The sequence below is a fragment of the Stenella coeruleoalba genome (assembly GCF_951394435.1).
Source record: "Stenella coeruleoalba genome assembly, chromosome: 11".
Taxonomy (NCBI): domain Eukaryota; kingdom Metazoa; phylum Chordata; class Mammalia; order Artiodactyla; family Delphinidae; genus Stenella; species Stenella coeruleoalba.
Genome location: NC_137157.1, coordinates 85,910,889 through 85,930,770, shown reverse-complemented (window position 1 = coordinate 85,930,770; position 19,882 = coordinate 85,910,889). Strand labels below are relative to the sequence as shown.

General features: G+C 37.1%; 1 protein-coding gene across 1 annotated transcript in view; it reads left to right on the top strand.

Moving 5' to 3' along the window:
- Positions 1-4,433: 4,433 nt before the first annotated feature.
- PDE3A (phosphodiesterase 3A) overlaps positions 4,434-19,882 on the top strand; it is a gene marked incomplete at its 5' end in the record, with an annotated part of 452,867 nt that continues 437,418 nt past the window's right edge. The window contains one exon of the mRNA XM_079938039.1: positions 4,434-4,458. The remainder of the gene's footprint in view (positions 4,459-19,882) is intronic.

The window sequence follows — 19,882 nt, the reverse complement described above, 5'->3', positions numbered from 1 at the left end:
GCCAAGGCCAGCTGTCTGAGGAGTTCCGTATCTACCAAAAATGAGCCTGCGTCAGAATCCCTGCAGTGCTAGGTCATCGGCTGGGATACATGTAGGAAGTGTGGCCATGGTGCTTTACAGCAGCTGGGCCCTCAGTCAATGAAACCCCCTTTAGATGGAGGTCTGTGAAACGCATTCTCATGGCCACAACACCTTGGTTTCAGTAGTTTTGACTATTGATTTATTTCTGGTTTACTCAACTCACAAGGCAGAATTTTCAGGAGTGTTAACAGAAACCTTAGTTTTAGTTGGGTTTTTGTTTTTGTTTTGGGTTTTTTTTAGTTTTTTTTTTTTTTAACCATTCCCTTCCTCCTCAACAGTCCCTAAACTCTAAGGTTTGTCTCAGGGCTCTGAGACTTCTGATCTCTGCTTAATATTTTTGCCTTTTACCAGTTGCTTTTTTACTTGGTGTCTCGGCCTCTTGACTAAAGCATGGGGAGCTTAGAAATCAGTGAATACATTGAGGGAAAATTGCACTCAGAACATTGGGTTCACTTCTCTGTAATTCACTTTCCTTCAAGGTATTGGTTTCTCTGGTCCTAGCTGCTTTGGTAGCCCTAAGTACCAGCTTTTATCTCCTCAGGTCAGTGAGACTGTTGCCAGCTCCACAGCGCTTTCTGTTTGACCTCTCTTCCAATGTTAGTTTACCAGCAGATACCCTGATGGAAGAAGGTAGTAGTAAAAACAAACACATCTTAACGCCTTCCCAGTTACCGAGGAGCCAGGCCCTTTAAGTTTTGGCTACCTTGGTTGCTCTCTGATGCCACCATTTATTGTTTGTATTTTATCAAGCTTTTTGAGTTATTCTAGGTGGCAAATTTAGTCTGATACCAGCAATTCAGTCATGGAGGAGTCATAGAATATTTAGTTTAAAAACTATGAATTATTACCCTTGGAGACCCACTTCCCCCTTAGCTCTTAACATTCAAATCCATCCAGACCAAAGCAAATTAACATTTTCTTCCTGAAGAGAAAATACATTCTCTACAATATTTTTCTCACCGTGTCCCTGCTATACTGTGCTTCTTTTATCTTAAAATAAGATAGACTTTGGCAGTTTTTAAATATGGTTGTTCACATTTCTGTGTATGTTGCAAGGCATCCGGTGATATTTTAAACCATTAATAAGCTATATGTCTGTATGTTGGAAGGAGGCTGGGGGAAGGGCTGTGGAGGTGGATTGTTTCTTAACTACTGTCTTCCTGGGAAAACCTGTTGGTAAAAGAATATTTTCATTGAAACTGTGATTTCTATTACACTGAATCTACTGTTTCTCTGATTTCTTAAATGAAAAATGACATGTTTTGTGTTAGTAGCAAATACATTAAAAAAATGGAAGCATCAAAGAGATAGGGCATACTTGAAATCTTTCTGAATATAAAGGAAACTATTCTAAGTATACAGTTAACATGTTACACTTCTGAAAATCTGAGCTCTAGAGCAGTTTTCAGAGTTAAAATTTATTTGCTGTGAATCTGTGTTTCACGTACTTAATAATTGCTCAAGTTCTGTATTTTATAAATATGCTTTTTAAAGCTTTTCTTTTATGGAAATTATTGATTTTTACTTCTATGTACTCACTGATAGATTAATATTTTATTGCTATGTAATTGCTATCTTTTCCTATCTTCAATAGGAAGGAGTATCTGTTAAACACTGTTTTTCAGTATAACAATGAGAATTAAATTATTTAATATATGTCAAAATTTCTTTTAAAACTGTGAATTAATAACAGTAATAATTATCATTTATAATAAGTTTTTAATCCTCACAGCAATTCTATAAAGTCAGAGTTTTAATAACCAGGTTAAGTTTACACGCATATAAATGGAAGCGTCAGGAGTCAAAGCCATGTTGGAACATACACACAGCTGCTCCCGGTTATTCAATCAAACAGTAAATCTAGGTTCTCTGTGAAGGCATTTTGCAGATGTGGTTAAAGGCATTGATCAGAGCGATCAGAGACATTAATTGAGAACAATCAACGTTATACCATGCGGGAGATGGCCGACATACTCAGAATATCCAGATCAAGTGCTGAAAGTCATTTGCACCCGCTTGGTTATGTGAATCGCTTTGATGTTTGGGTTCCACATAGGTTAAGCAAAAAAAACCTTCTCGACCGTATTTCCGCACGTGATTCTCTACTGAAACGTAACAGCAACGTTCTGTTTTTAAAACAAATTGTGATGGGCGAAGAAAAGTAGATACTGTACCGTAATGTGGAATGGAAGAGATCGTGGGGCAAGCAAAATGAACCACCACCAACCCCACCAAAGGCCGATCTTCATGCAAAGAAGGTGATGTTGTGTATACTGTCAGATTGGAAGGGCGTCCTCTATTAAGAGCTCCTTCTGGAAAACCAAACGATTAATTCCAACAAGTACTGCTGCCAATTAGACCAACTGAAAGCGGCACTCGACGAAAAGAATCCAAAATGAGTCAACAGAAAACGCATACTCTTCCATCTTCCTGCGGTATTTACCAGACATTGCACCTTCAGCTTTCCATTTATTTCGGTCTTCACAAAATTCTCTTAATGGAAAAAATTTCAGTTCCCTGGAAGTCTGTAAAAGGCACCTGGGACAGTTCTTTGCTCAGCAAGATAAAAAGTTTTGGGAAGATGGAATTATGAAGTTGCCTGGAAAATGGCAGAAGGTAGTGGAACAAAAGGGTGAATACATTGTTCAATAAATTCTTGGTGAAAAAAAAAAAAGATGCTAATCAGTTAATTGAACAAGAGATTATCCTGTGTGGGCCTGAATTGATTGGAAGATCTTTAAAATACGCTCAGGTCTTCTCTGAGTGGGACCTCCCACCTGTGCACAAGCTTGGGCTCCTTCCTCTGGATTCCAACTGGCTGCTGACCCTCCCTCTCTGCCTGCCCAACAGGCTTCCACAATTACATAAGCAAATAAACTTATATTTGCTTCTACATATAATCTCCTACTACTTCTGGTTCTGCTTCTCTGGTTGAACCTTGATTAACAATCTTTCCTTCACTGCAAATCTGTTACTTGAGTCTAAACGGTGGTCAAATTCAGAATGAAAATATGGGGAGGGGAACAGGGAGTTTAAAAATAAGGTAGAGGGAGAGGAGAGCCAAGGGGAGAGTCTTTTTTCTTGTATATTTATGCCTAGATAGTGAACACATTTTTTAAAAGCATGATTTTCCTGTCATTCGAATAACTCATGTTCAACAACTTTTGCCATGTTTTCTAAAATTATATGATACTAAATAAATATAACTAGTAGATATCAGTATTTATATGGTTAGGCTGTCCTCTTGCTCTCTGTTCATCCCCTGATCGACCAGGCCCTGCTTCACACACGACTATCCAATCCTCTTAATTTAAGGCTTCATTAGCCCCTGGTAACTGATGAGCTCACCTGACATCAATTCTCCCTATAAATGGTATCCTCCTCCTCCCCTGAGCAACGAAGATGGCTGCTACATCCTGCCCACTGTCTGCTGGACACCTGGAGTGTCGCTCTAGGTCCCTTTGTGTAAGATTCCTCTGTACAGTAAACTGTTGATGTCTGTGTCACTGTCTCCAAGCTCTTCCTTTGGTCTCCAGACTGGGCAACTACAAGACTTGCAGGCCTGCTGGGTGCAGCCCAACAGTATTGGATGAGTAACAGCAGGAGGTATGACATATCTACATTTTTCAGTGTAAACCCCTGGATTTGAATGCAGAAGTTCTGGAGCACAAGTTTTGTTGCTATTAGAGTTGTACTAGAGAATTCTCCGCAGATTATTGTAAACGTACTTTTCTGCAGACCATTCTCTTATAACCAGCTCAATAGTATCCACGCGAAACAGAATGTCTCTTTTAATTAATGAATACTGACATACAAAATAGCTAATAAAAATACTTTTAGGGACTGAATGTTTGTGTCCACCCCAAATCCATATGTTGAAGCCTTACCCCCCTGTGTGGCTGCATTTTGAGATGGGTCCTTTAAGGAGGTAAGTAAGGTCCAAGAGTGGAGCCTTAATCTAATAGGACTGATTTTCTTATGAAAAGAGGAATAGAGGGCTTCCCTGGTGGGGCAATGGTTGAGAGTCCACCTGCCGATGCAGGGGACGCAGGTTTGTTCTCCGGTCCGGGAGGATCCCACATGCCGCGGAGCGGCTGGGCCCGTGAGCCATGGCCGCTGAGCCTGCGCGTCCGGAGCCTGTGCTCCGCAACGGGAGAGGCCGCAGCAGTGAGAGGCCCGCGTACCGCAAAAAAAAAAAAAAGAGGAATAGAGACCAGAGTTCTCTCTCTCTCTCTCTCTCCCCTCTCCAGTGCACAAAGAAGAGGTCATGTGACACACACAGTGAGATAGTGGCTAGCTGCGGGCCAAGAGAGGAGGACTGAGAATAAAACCTACCTTGCTGTCACCTTGATCTTGGACTTTCCAGCCTCCAGAACGGTGAGTAATATATTTCTGTTGTTTATATCAGCCAGTCTGCGGTATTTTGTTATGGCAGTCTGAGCAGATTAAGAAAAATACTAGACTCATAAAATTCTGCTTATATGAGAAATCTAAAACAAAAAATGATACAGATGAACTTACCTACAAAACAGAAATAGACCCACAGACATAGAAAACAAACTTATGGTTACCAAAGGGGAAAGTGGGGGGATACATTAGGAGTTTGGGATTAACATGTACACACTAATATATATATATATATATATAACAGATAACCAGCAAGGAGTATAGCACAGGGACCTATACTCTATATTTTGTAATAACTTATATGGGAAAAGAATCTGAAAAAAATAGATATATATGTATGTATAACTGAATCACTTTGCTGTACACCTGAAACTAGCACAACATACTAAGTCAACTATACTTCAATTAAACACAGAAAAATAGGGGACTTCCCTGGTGGTGCAGTGGATAAGACTCCATGCTCCCAGTGCAGGGGTCCCGGGTTCAATCCCTGGTCAGGGAACTAAATCCCACATGCATGCCGCAACTAAGAGTTTGCATGCCACAACTAAGGAGCCTGTAAGCCACAACTAAGGAGCCTGCCTGCTGCAACTAAGACCCAGTGCAACCAAATAAATAAATAAAACTCACCTTTGAATTAAAAAAAAAACAGAAAAATACTAGTCATAAAAGATAAGATTTTATTAAACATCATTTAAGTACATAAGATTTATTTATTATCTTAAAAACCATATACTACAAAAATTTTTCTTTCTGATTTTCCTAGGATCATAACTTTAAGCTGTATTAAATGCATGTAGAAAATGTAGTAAGCATAATAGATTTGGAAGAATAAACTAGTAGGTTTTGCAATCCACAGCAATCAATATAGGATCCATCTGTTTCTTTTGATCAGTAATCTGAGTAATGAGGAACACAGAAGACTTTTTTTGCATTTCTGAGGGTGTTAGCTTTATTTTTGCTATGTTTTTTTTTTTTTAAAGCAAGTATACATGATATGATCTGATCTTCTCACTAATAGAATGTGACAGTTGAAGAAAAAAGACCCAAATCATCTCTTTATTTGTAGGGACCATGGAAAGTCTAATCAAATTCCTATAGGATGGAGAATCACAAAACTTTAACTCACTTTTTTATATTCAAAATGGAAAAAAAAGTGACTTCTAGGGCTACATAGCAAAATTCAAATCAAAATTAATTATAACTTTGCAAAATAGTCTTCCTACTCCAACTTTTATCCTTTTTTTATTTGAAAAATATCTCTAACTTCCCAAAGTGGTTAGGACAGCTTTCATGTCACACAATTATTTAGAAATTGTTATTAAGGTTTCATGCATGAACATGTAAATTATGGAAAAGCATAGTTGATTAAACAGAATAAACCTATGAGAATGATTTAAAACTTTTGTTTCAAAACAGTTGCTTATGTTTTTAATTGATATATAGTTGATATATGATATTAGTGTCAGGTGTACAACATAGTGATTCAAATTTTTTATAGATTATATTCCATTTAAAGTTATTGTAAAATATTGGTTATATTCCCTGTGCTGTACAATATACCCTCATAGCTTACTTGCTTTATACATCATAGTTTGTACCTCTTTATCCCCTACCTCTACCTTGCCCTTCTCTGCTTCCCTGTCCCCACTTGTAATGACTATTTTGTTCTCTGGATCTGTGAGTCTGTTTCTGCTTTGTTATATTCATTTGTTTTATTTTTTAGTTTCCATATATAAGCAATAATATACAGTATATGTCTTTCTCTGTCTGACTTATTTCACTACACATAATACCCTCCAGGTCCATCCATGTTGTTGCAAATGGCAAAATTTCATTCTTTTTCACGGCTGAGTAGTAATCTTTTGTGTATGTATGTATGATGTATACCCCATCTTCTTTATCCATTCATCTGTTGATGGACCCCAGGTTGCTTCCATATCTTGGCTATTATAAATAATGCTGCTATGAACATTGGGGTGCATGTATCTTTTTGACTTAGTGTTTTTGTTTTCTTAGCATACATGCTCAGCAGTAGAATTGCTGGATTATATGGTAGTTCTATTTTTAGTTTTTTGAGGAACCTTTACAGTGTTTTCCATAATGGTTGCACCAATTCATATTCCCGCCAACAGGGTACAAGTGTTCCCTTTTCTCCACATCCTAACCAACATTTGTTATTTGTGGTCTTTTTGGCGATAGATATTCTAACAGGTGTGAGTTGATAGCTCATTGTGGTTTTGATTAGCATTTCTCTGATTAGTGATGTTGAGCAGTTTTTCATGTGCCTGTTGGCCATCTGTATGTCTTCCTTGGAAGACTGTCTGTTCAGGTCTTCTGCCTATTTCTTATTTTTTTAATATTGAGTTGTATGAGCTGTTTATATATTTTAGATATTAAACCCTTATTGGTCATATAATTTACAAATATTTTCCCCATTCAGTTGGCTGTCTTTTCATTTTGTTGATGGTTTCCTTTGCTGTGTAAAAGCTTTTAAGTTGAATTAGGTCCCATTTGTTTATATTTGGTTTTGTTTTCTTTGCCTTAGGGGACAGATCAAAAAAATATTGCTATGATTTATGTCAGAGTGTCCTGCCTATGTTTTCTTCTAGGAGTTTTATGGTTCTGGTCTCATATTTAGGTCTTTAATCCGTGTTGAGTTTATTTTCATATATGTTGTGAGGAAATGTTCTAATTTTATTCTTTTGCCTGTAGCAGTCCCGTTTTCTCAGCACCACTTATTGAAGAGACTGTCTTTTCCTCATTGTATATTCTTGCCTCCTTTTGTCATAGATTAGTTGACCATAAGTGCATGAATTTATTTCTGGGCTGTCTATTCTGTTCCATTGATCTATGTGTCTGTTTTTGTGCCTGTACCATACTGTTTTGATTACTTTAGCTTTGTAGTATAGTCTGAATTCAGGGAGTGTGATACCTCCAGCTGTGTTCTTCTTTCTCAAGATTGCTTTGGTAAAGTCTTTTTAAATGCCATGAAAGAATCTATTTTAAAAGGTAGTTTCCATTTAAACAAAATCTGAGTTGGAAAAATTCATCAAAATATTTATGATAAATTCACTTTTTGGCTCATTAGCACTACTTTCAAAACATGTGCACACATACATTCAAGCTCTTTGACTTTTTTTTTCTTTTTTTAGAAATAAGATTTTGTCAAGAGCCAATGATTTATTTTTAATTCTAAATTGTCCTCTCTGAGAGCCAGCCCTATTCTTAGGACAGCCCTCATAAACTGAGAGGGAAGTTTCTGTGCATCTTGACAGACTTCCCTGAGCCAGTGAATTTTAATATCCAAACATTGGATTTAGATGTGAAATTTAAAGTTATTGAAATTTGAATTCCCTCTAAACTCCCATCCTCAGTTAAAATTATATAATGCTTTGTTCTTTAAGAGGACTTGCTACCTTTATTGGTGCATATTTTTTAGATTATATAAACTCAAAATGCAATTTTAAAATAGTTAAAAATTCTTCTAAGTGATTAATCACCATAGCTATCAAGTTACAAAAGTAAAATTCTTACTAAATTTAAGAGTATAAACTTAGAGTGTAATCAAATAACAGACCAACTTAAAAATTTTCAATTAAAAGTTAAAAAATAAGTATCCTAAGTGATCTTGATAAATTATACTTTAAAGAAAATGACTATTTATAACAGGGATTATAACGGTAATGTCTAGGTCATATATGCAATTAATTGCATAAGACAGATAACTACTAGTTATTTCACTGTTCTTTAGTGCACCAAAAATACAGCAATCTTTTAAAGAGCTTCAGGGGGAAAATTTCATTTTTTAGTGGACTGCATAAATTGAGGGAATTATATATCTAGGGAATCTTTGAGTCCCAACAGTGTAATATATATCATTTTTATAGCCATAAAGTGTAAAGCCAGGGCTTCCCTGGTGACGCAGTGGTTGAGAGTCCGCCTGCCGATGCAGGGGACACGGGTTCGTGCCCCGGTCCGGGAAGATCCCACATGCCGCGGAGCGCCTGGGCCCGTGAACCATGGCCGCTGAGCCTGCGCGTCCGGAGCCTGTGCTCCGCAACGGGAGAGGCCACAACAATGAGAGGCCCGCGTACCGCAAAAAAAAAAAAAAAAAAAAAAGTGTAAAGCCAGGCAAATTACCACACTAAAGTTCTAGAGACAAAATGAAATAGTTTGCTTTATTTATAGCTTGTGAATAGGTTAAAACCCAAAATATTAGAATACTATAAGAATTCAAATAGGCAGATAATATAGATTATTTATTAAAGAACATATATATCAAATATATATATATAATATCTAAATCAAAAAGTCTATTTATACATTACTATTTCAATCCTTCAATTTTTTGTCAAAATATAGCTTTTAGAGGTCAAACACATGAATTTTGAAAATGAGCACATGTCAAAGATTTATTTAACACATTAATGAACAAACAAGAGGGGTGAAACTGTTTCCAAAAAAAGTTTAGAAGCAACAGAAGTATTTACAGTGACCAAATAAAAGAATGGTAGGAGAGGACCATGAAATCATATACAAAACTAAATAATGTCTTATGTGGCATTAGCAGTAAAATACTCTAACCAGTAGTAAGTAACAAATCCAAACAAAGGTCTAAAATCGGATAATCCTTGGGTAGGCCTGTTAGACAATGCTTTGTTATGACAGTCTCTAGTTGTGATCCTAAAATAAACTCCAGAGATTATTCTTGATTACGCATTCAATGTTTGGTTGGGTTTGGTTGAATTTTAAATAACTCTTATTCTTCTATTCTGAGGGTCGGAAAAGAAAAAAGGGAATTTATCTCCTTAGGGTTACACCTATAGTATCTATGTATGTGTGTGAATTCTACTTTTTTTAAGGTTCTGGAAATCTGCTAAAGGGATCTGACCAGCAAGGAATTAATTGAGCTATTATACTGCCTGTGAGGCTGTGTTCTTGTAATCCACAGAAGATACAAGACCAGTTTTCTGGAGCACTTTGTGGACATAGATTCCAGACCTGAATTATAATCCTTGCTCTTTGGTGGGCTTCTAGTTCTGATTTAAATTGAATTCTCAAATAGGATCCCCCCCAATAATGGTTTTGGCTGCGCAGTTGATTTGTGTAACGGTATCCCAATTTTTAAAAGAGACAGATTCCTATTAACCTATGAAATTAACTGTGTTGCCATTGAAATTAAAGGTTTAGTATTTTAAAAAAGTGCGAGAATCAGCCGAATAGATTTCTTATAGAAAAAAAAAGATACCATTTAAAGAATTTTTTTTATTCTACAAAACCATAGTCTAAATAATTGAGGGTCAAAGATAGAAGGATGCTTCATATACTCATCAAAAATATCAACAATATTCTAAACAAAACACACACACAACCAAACATTCCCTCGTAAGTTCATTCGGTACTACGTAATTATTGTTCCTCTTGATCTTACATCAGCAGTTTGCTTTCACCAGGTTGTCTGCTTCTGGAATAAAAAGAACTCCTGGCTCAATCCTCTGATACAATCTTTACAGTCATCTAAGAGGTGTCACCTTAAGCTCCAAAGCCAGTACTAATGAATCTATTTCTTCCGGTATAAATAGTCAAAACACCTGCTATACTTCTTTCCAGGAGGTATTGACTTTGTTTTCTTTGAAGATCAAATTTCTGACCTGTAGCAGAGCCTTCAGATAAATGTGAAAGGAGACAGAAATTGCCTATTGATGTGACGTGAAAAGGCTGTGGTTAGTTTATTACAGTAACCAACAATATCAGAATGGAGAAGGGTGATACTCTCTATTAAGATAAATGCATTACTATGGCCTGAGGATTTGACCAGTGGTTCCCCTGGGGGTTGAGTAAGAATGAGATGATTGGGATTTAAAAAAAATTTTTTTTAATTGAAGTATAGTTGATTTACAATATTGTGTAAGTTTCAGGTGTACAGCACAGTGATTCAGTTTATATATGTATGTATATTTCTTTTTCAGGTTCTTTTCCCTTATAAGTTATTACATAATATTGAGTATACTTCCCTGTGCTATACAGTAGGTCCTTGTTGGTTATCTATTTATACACAGTAGTGTGCGTATGTTAATCCCAGCCTCCTAATGTATCCCTCCTCCCACCCCCCTTTCCACTTTGGTAACCATACTTTTGTTTTCTGTGTCTCTGAGTCTCTTTCTGTTTTGGAAATAAGTTCATTTGTTTCCTTTTTTTTTTCTTTTAGATTCCACATATAAGGGATATCATATGATATTTGTCTTTCTCTGTTTGACTTACTTTACTTAATATGATAATCTCTAGGTCCATCGCTGTTGCTGTAGATGGCATTATTTCATTTTTTTTTTTTTTTTTTTTTTTTTTTTTTTGCGGTACGCGGGCCTCTCACTGTTGTGGCCTCTCCCGTTGTGGAGCACAGGCTCCGGACGCGCAGGCTCAGCGGCCATGGCTCACGGGCCCAGCCGCTCCGCGGCATGTGGGATCTTCCTGGACCGGGGCACGAACCCGTGTCCCCTGCATCGGCAGGCGGACTCTCAACCACTGCGCCACCAGGGAAGCCCTTCATTCTTTCTTATGGTTTAGTAATATCCCAAGCATTCTTTTTTTAATAAAGAGGAGAGAGGTACCTGCCTCCCCACCTTTCTTCCTGAAGGTGTCCCCTTGAAATATTATTGGCTTGATAAAAGGCCCAAGGTTTTGATTTGGCCATGCAAGGTCTTAGTGCTTCTGACCCTTGGAACTGAAAACACTTACTTTGAGAATTAGCTCAGGGGTCTCTCTCAGCATATTTGGGAGGTAATCACATGTGCATTATTTCATCTCCCAAGAATATATGAGAAGTTTTCATTGTTCTCTCCCCACCTGACGGTATAAATATGTGTCAAATTCTGTCCAGACTTTGAACCCACTTTTGCGCTATCTTTACATGCATATAAATCTGAAATGCTCATTTGCTAAAACATTTTGTTTTCTTTCTCTCTTCAACATTGGTATGGAGAGTGTTTTGTTGGTTCCCTGAGAGTTTTCAGGAGTTGTGATGTTACCCTATGAGGTATGAGATGCTACTCTACTTGCTGGCTAATAAGTGAGCCTGCCGCAGTTTCATGGATGCTGGTGGAACATGCAACACTCCTGGATCAGAGACCATGGACTGTTTATTACTCGTAGCAAAGCAAGCAGCATGATGTTCATGTTCCCATCAGTTGTCCTTGCCTACCACTTTCTAGAAGGACTGAGGTAGAGGGGAACAGGTGGATGCTGGGCTTGCAGTGGGTTTGCATCATAGCTGAGGAACATGGAATTTAGGGAACCCAAATCTTTTCTAATAGGCTACAAGGAAATTAAATGAAATTTACTAATACTGGCCTGTAAATAAACCTGCCCCCACCCCCCGCCTGCTCTGGAGAGAAACTCTGTCTTCCAAGCCTGCTTGCTCTACAAATATCTTTGGAAACATAACCCAGAACAAGGCAGCCAAAGCCTTTCTTTGCATTTCATGCAGGCATGCAGGAGATTCATGGAGAATTGTCTTCCAATAAAGGTGAGAAAATACTCTTCACCTTCATGGCCTTCCTGCAGGGTTTACAGTCTCTAAAACACATTTATATTAATAACAATTTATCCACGCTAAATTAACTGCTTGGTAACCAGTGTTTCAGTATCCTAACTTAGACATGATCCAGGGCAGCAGACTGTACAAATGGATCTCTGAGTAGACAAACTTTGAAAAGATTTTGTGGGAATAATATTAGTTTTTCTGATTAATAAACCACTATAAGATGCTGAAGAAACTCAGATTAACTAGTCCCTTCATGAGAAAACAAATCCAAATACTGTGAAGACACTATTTTACTTTTTAAAGTTTTCCTGTGTGCTGAGAGTCAGGGAAGTTACATATTGCGGGGGATTCCTTAATCCAAAATTATCAAACTGGCCTGATTTGTTCAAGATTCACCTTGTTTACACCAACTTGATTTCTCAAAGAAAAAAGTGCCTCTGAGTTAGCAGTTTTGGTGAGAAAGATTTTTCTTGTTTTCCCTCTTAAAGATATAGCACATTTTGGGGGCTTCCCTGGTGGCGCAGTGGTTGAGAGTCCGCCTGCCGATGCAGGGGACACGGGTTCGTGCCCCGGTCCGGGAGGATCCCACATGCTGCGGAGCGGCTGGGCCCGTGAGCCATGGCCGCTGAGCCTGCGCGTCCAGAGCCTGTACTCTGCAACGGGAGAGGCCACAGCAGTGAGAGGCCCACGTACCAAAAAAAAAAAAAAAAGATATAGCACATTTTAAAATATTAGAAATTTTATGACTTTGTTTCCTAGAAATATTCAAATTATGTCCATGATTTTTGGGTTCTATATCAGAATATACCTCATTTATTTTTAGACTTGTATCTAATATATTCATGCAGTACCTTCTGGAGTGGGAAAATATTTCACACTCACACAATGAGAAATAAAGGCTTTTCTCAGTTAAAGACATGGACACACGTACAGACTTTGCAGCTTCAGTTCACAACCTTGGCCACAGGTCAAATTCAACACAAAAACACACAGATCACTGGCCCAGATTCCAGAGTGCTCTTCTCCTTTCCAATAAGCATGGCATATTTTCTAAATTGATTTGAACTCACGAATAGACAAATAGACTAACAAAAAGGCCAATAACTCAGATAATCTATTCTCTCTCACCTATGAGAGAGCAAATCCGTGTTTCTACCCACTAGAGATCATTAAACATTCAGACCATACACACAGAATTTCATTCTTTGCTATCTTATGCAAACCAGAAGCAGAATCAAACTTCATCAAGAAAGAGAAAATAAAACCATAGAATGAGAAATGAAAACAAAGGAACAAGAGTAAGTAATTTCTCTTGCTGCTTGGCATTCTCTCTAAAAGGCAAGGAAAGATGTGCTTTGCTTGAAATATGAGGTGCATTTCTTGGGCAATTCAGTCTAATTGGTTTGGGCAGATGGGTTCCACATGGACATCTCAGTGAAACTTCCCAAGACTCTCAGAGTGTAATTTTTTTTTTTTTTTTTTTTTTTGCGGTACGCGGGCCTCTCACTGTTGTGGCCTCTCCCGTTGCAGAGCACAGGCTCCGGACGCGCAGGCTCAGCAGCCATGGCTCACGGGCCCAGCCGCTCCGCGGCATGTGGATGACTCACATAAAGTGAGCACATCAAAGATTTGTTAAAGAAGTAGTGAGAAAACTTGAAAGGAACTTGGGCTCAAAAATATCTAGAAAAGACAAGAGTATTTTAGTGACCAAATGAAAGAATGATGGGATAAGATTGTGAAATTACATGCAAAACTGGCGTGATGGTTAATTTTGTCAACTTTACTGGGCTAAAGGATGCCCAGATATTTGGTTAAACATTATTTCTGCATTCATCAGCAAGGGGTTGTTTGTGTGTGTCTGCTGCTGCCTCAGCAGAGGAAGATTTCAGTAATAAAGTGGATAGGATGACTTGTTCTGTGGATACCAGTCATCTTTTCTCAGCTACCCTGTCATCCCCAGTGGGCTCATGAACACTTTCCCTCCTCTTCTGGGGAAAGGGTTAATGCCTCTCTGGTGTAGTATCTGTATACGTATCTCCATCTAATGGTTCTCCTTCTCTGAAGAACACAGACTAATACAACGGGTAATGCCAAACACATCAAAAATAAAAAGCGAAAACTTCGAGGTTGTCATTTTGTCTATGAACAGAAATGATGCTCCTTGACAGGAGAAATGCATTTCCATTGTTATTAGCCGAGAATAATTTGTACTGCTCTCCAATTTCTACAAGTTAGTTTACAACCTTTATAGAGTTGTAAAATAGCCCAATCAAGATTAAATAGAAAAATAAAATAGGATAGATGCTCCTAGATAATTAGATAAATCTTTAATATTAAAATCAACTTCATACTTAGTTCAGTCCAAAATGTACATGAAGAGAAAAACTTGCCTAAAATAATTCCTTTTTTAAAATTTGCTATATTATCAATGTATACTTTAAGTTGGGTATTTATGGAAGTTTCATGAGCCTATCTTACTATGCATCTCAATAGTGCACAGGTTCCGGATGTGATAACTTAAACTCTGAAAAATGATCTTAAGTATCTCAAAAGTATACAATAAATTAGCATTTTCCTCTGTCACCTGTCTCCAGTTCCCTACCGTACCAAAGTCTGTATAACCCCAAATTTTACAAGTAGAATTAATTTGTGGAAATGTTAGATATTCCCTATTTATGATTTTAAAATTCAGCATTTAAATCCACACTGAATAGTCTCCAGTTCAACAAATACCACTGGTTATGTTCATAAAAATTGAAACAAAATTTTGGTTGTCAAACTCTTTTGGCCAAGATGTTCAATTCCACCAGATAGGGAGTGGAACATATTTAGTTTTACTTTTAAATCAATCTTTTACAATGTAAAATTTTAGAAGTTTTCTTTCTCTGAAAATAAAGTAGATAAATTTTAGATTTAGATATGGATTTCTAAAAATCATAGGAAAAGGTTTTATTTTCTAGGAAAAGCAACACAAGTAAACGTTTGCTCAAATTCTGGGGAAAAAAGTTTGTCTTCCTGATCAAATACAGAGAATACTTTTGTTGCTTTTACTTTTGAGTTTTTGACATCATTTGGTGGTCCTTTCAGCTAACAGTCTGTAATCTTCTCCTTCCTTTCCCTGGATTCATGTAGTAGAGAAATTCTCAATCTTGGCTACATGTAGAATCACCTGGAGAGTTTTTTTCTGCAATAATATTGATGCTTGGGACACACCCCACACAAATCAAAATTGCTGGGGGTAGGGCTCAAGTATCAGAATTTTTCACAACTTCTCCACATGATTCAAATGTACAGCTACTATTTGGAGGCACTGATACAGAGGCTTTTCCAGCTGCTAGATATCAGCTTGTTCTGGACATTTCCTCCCAAAGTTTTCAAAGACTTTAAATGTAAAGGAAATTGTCACTATGACTTTTTTTTTAAAAAAACAGGAGGCTTGAAAATATTTTATTTTACTGTCTTCTTAAAAAAAAGACATGTCCTTCTGCTAATATTTGAAAAAATATAACTAAAACTTGATAAAATGTAAGAGCACGTCCCACGTGATCAGAGAGTGTATTGTTGATTTCAGTGTACGAGAAACCAGACTCATACTTGGTCATATCATTGGCTTTAATATACGTGTGAGTATGAGTGTTTGTATGGATGGGGGTGGGATACAGGTCAATATTATTTCAAAGCTGAAAGTTTTTCTCATAGATGGATAATACATTCTTATTGGAGGGAAAATGGCTTTGTTGTTAATTGGCCTGAGGTTATGCAAACCTAAAGCCTGTATTCTGGAATAGGAAGTTCAAGACAATAAAATTTATTCTATCAAGAATAAAAATTATAAAGGGTTACTTTTACTCTGGGAAGAGTTGCCGGAAATCCCCCTCACACCTTTTTGGGGGCATCTGAGAGGAGTTGTCTAGATTTCCCGGTAGGAAGGCACAGAGAGGGAAATATGGTGGTCCTTGTGATATGATAGTTGGATGGAAGCTTGCTCCATTGAGAATTGTCTCAGAGTAACTGTAGAGTAGCCTGGCCTAAGAACTCTGAGAGATTTGGTATGTTTAATCCAGTTTTAAGTGTTTGTGTGTGTGTGTGTGTTTTCACTATATTCCTCTTTTTTTTCCTGCCCAAATCTTTAGTGAAGTCTCGTTAAATCATGTTGGCTGGTCTTAGCTGTGCTGTGGGGAGTTTGGGAATATTTGGGGCCCATGCTTGGAATGCAGTACCAAAGTGGAGAGCAACTGCCCGAGGGAAGAAGTTTCCAGGCCTCCCGGGGAGATCCAGAGCAGAAAGGAGACCAAATTGGCCACAAGGAACCAAGCATTGGGCAGCAGTGATAACTAGAATAATTTTGGAACCCTGTCAGCCTTCCTCAGTGATTTAGAAATACCTGGGGAAGAGAAAGTGTTCCAAGACCAGACATCCAGTTGTTGAGGATGGATGCCATTCGCGGTAAAGTGAAGAATGCGTCCTGAAAACTGAGGAAGAGACAATGAGGTTGTAATGGGGAAAGAACAAAAACAAAAACACCAAACTTTATTAAAAAAAAAAAAAGAACAACAACTATTCATTCTAGCAGTCAACAAGCATTCATTAATTGTATTAATACCGTATGTTTCTATTACATAATCATTAATTATACATATAAACCTGGTCAGCTGTCACAATTATTTTCTTTAAGGAGGCATGGTATTAAAAAGAGTAGCTGTATAGCAGGGACTTTGCCAGGCACTATGCATACAAAGCTGTAGTAATATTATCTGCAATGGAAATTCTTTGGGATAAATCTTAAAAAAAAATACAGATCGTCATACACAGAGTGTGCATTTTTATGCTTTTATTTTATACAAGTTTTGCTTAATTGCTGCTTTCATATGTAATATTTCATTCTATTTCTGGATGCAATTATGTAAAAGAGATTTGTTTAGGGTTTGTTCCGTGGCGAATCCTTTTCAGCAAGATGACAGCATAATGAGAGAAGGTTAAGTACTCAAGGCAGCGTGCAGCTGTGGATCACCAAAGATTAGCATTGGAAGGAAACCCAGGGTATAGAAGCCATCTGGCCAGAGGGAATTGAGCAAATCCTCACAAGGAAATAGGGCTTTTGTTAACTTTAGTTACAACTCAGAACAGAAACGTTTGAAACTCTCTTAACAAAATGAGCGATTCAAGATTCCAGAGGAGAATATCCTGTCCTGATGTCTTCAAACATGCTGGGCATGTCCCCTTCTCAAATATCTCCAGCTAAAACTGTTAGAAATGAGCTCTAATGAAATGAGCTCTAATGGAATATGCTTCATGTAACAGCAGAAAAAATCAAGAATGTCACACAGAAAAGGAAACAAATTCTCAAATGAATTTTAGAGAGTGGAATATGGTAGTATACTATCAACATAATCTACCCCTTTGTTGGACATCACTAATTAAATATTGTACTGTATTAATGGAGTGAATGTAATATAGTTGATTTCTCTAATACACAATCTGAGCAAATCCATTGCAACATACACAGACACATACAATTTTGAATTGGTAACATTTTCACATCGTTCAAACGTCATAAAAATATACCTGGAATGAAGTTTCTATCCTACTCTTGTAGCGTATATGCTCTTTTGCACCTAAGTTCTTTTCATATTAATCCGTTTATTAAGTAGTTCCTCATTCTTTTTAAAAATTGAAAAGTATGCCATTGTGTGGTTATACCATTATTTATGTAAACAGCCCTCTATTAATGGAAATTTAGGTTTTTTCTTTTTTTACTATTATAAATAATGCCACAGTGACTAATCATGTACATATGTACTTTCACACTTGTGAAATTACACACGTGTGAAATCCTGTGTCTAGGATAAAATCCTAGGAGTAGAATTATGATGCCACAGAATATATACATTTTAATTTTGATAAATACTGCCAAATAGCATCTCTAGAGGTTAAATTTTTAAATATTTACGGGAGTTGCTAGTTCCCTACAGCCTTGCCAACACAGTATATTTTGGATTTTAGCCAATCAGGTAGATGCAAGTTTTGTTCCACTGCTGTTTGAATTAGTTTCTCTTAATGCAACCCCATCTGGGTATCTTTTCATATGTTTGAGAGAGATTTGTATTTCATTTTGGGAGAACACTCTTTTCGTATCCTTTACCCTTTTTCCATAGGGAGAATTGTCCGTTGTCTGTGATAGGTTCCATTTTTCCCATGTGTGTAATTTCAGTATTTTTACTTTGCTTTTCTTTTGCCACTTGTAAAGGTTTTTTTTTCTTAATTGAATTTTATTTTATGGCTTCTGAAGTTTATGTGACAGAGAGAAAGGTCTTCCCCACTCTGAGGGGAGGCATCCTCCGTATTTTCTTTTCTCCTAGCCCTTTTTTGATTTTACACACACACACACACACACACAGAGTATCTGCCTGTCTATATCCTGTATTTATTGATTTGCAGTTTACCTAGAAATGGACTTCATTTTATCTTATTCCATATGTCTCCTAGCTGTCTAAACAGAATCAGAGAAAAGTTAATCTTTTCTGAGAAAAGATGCCCCCATATTCTCACGCTAAACTTCTGGACATTTTAGGAGTCTATTTCTGTTCTTTTGATTCTGAACCATTGTTCTTTATGCTACTCACTTGTTAATACTGCATTCCTTTAACTACTAAGACACTGGAGTTTATTTTACGATAACATAAAACCTCCTGCCTATAAATTGCTTCGACCACCTTGGAAACAACTTTTAAAACACATAATTAATGTTGTACCTATTCTGTGAGCCATTAATACATCTAGGTTGACCTTAGAGCTGTAGTTCTTAAACTTTAGTGTTCAAGGCTTCTTAAAACAGATGGCTACGCTCCATCCCCAGAGTATCTAATTCCCTTAAGGTACGACCCAGGAATTTGCATTCCTGACATGTTCCCAGGTAATGCCAATGCTGCTGGTCTAGGAGCTGCCCTAAAAAACTTGCCACATGTGCAGAAGAAAGCATGTAAAAGAATGTTTCAGCATTGCTTGTAGTTAAGAATTGGAAAGACCTTAAAGGTACTTCTCAGAAGAATGGCTAAATACATTGTTTTATTCCTACAATGGAATTCTCTATAGCTATTAAAAGGAGCTAGCAATAAATATATCAAATGGATAAATCTCACGAAACATAATGTTGAGGACCCAAAACAATAGGGCCCATTCTTTGATCTTAGTGGCAATAGTAAATACGGAAATGGCACATACAACACAGACAGATAAGAAAAGACATAGGGCCCTCAAGAAAAACAATGTTTCAGAAGAAATTTTACCATATACACAGTATCACTTACGAATACATATCAAAAATATAAAAGCATCATCTGGGAATCATAAGCACTGAATTCGGGATAGTGATTACTGAGGACAGAGGCAGTGCTTGTTGTAATTGAATATTATTGAGAAGAAGAGCACAGTGAAATTATGGTAACGAAGGGTAGAAACATTTTAATTTTCATAAATGTTGCCAGTGGCCTCCACAGAGGTTGTACCAATTTACTCACTTGTCAAGTTTTATGTCTTAGACTAGGTAATGAGTATGATCATCCATTAGATTGTTTTCTCTGATTTAGTTGAATGTCTGAAATATTTCATACATAAAAAATAAGAAATATATGACTAACGAACTGCCTCTTTTGAGGCCTAACTGTCCTTAAAATGTCCAAGTCTGAAAGCAAGATAAAGAAGATGAAGGAAAATCACATGATCTGAATCCTTATGTTAAACAGTGATTCCATCACGATGAAACTTTGTTGCAACTTGAGAAATCATGGGGCTATTGAGAAAACTATTCTTTCTCTCTAAATTTAGGTGCAGATAACAGATTTATAACCCAAA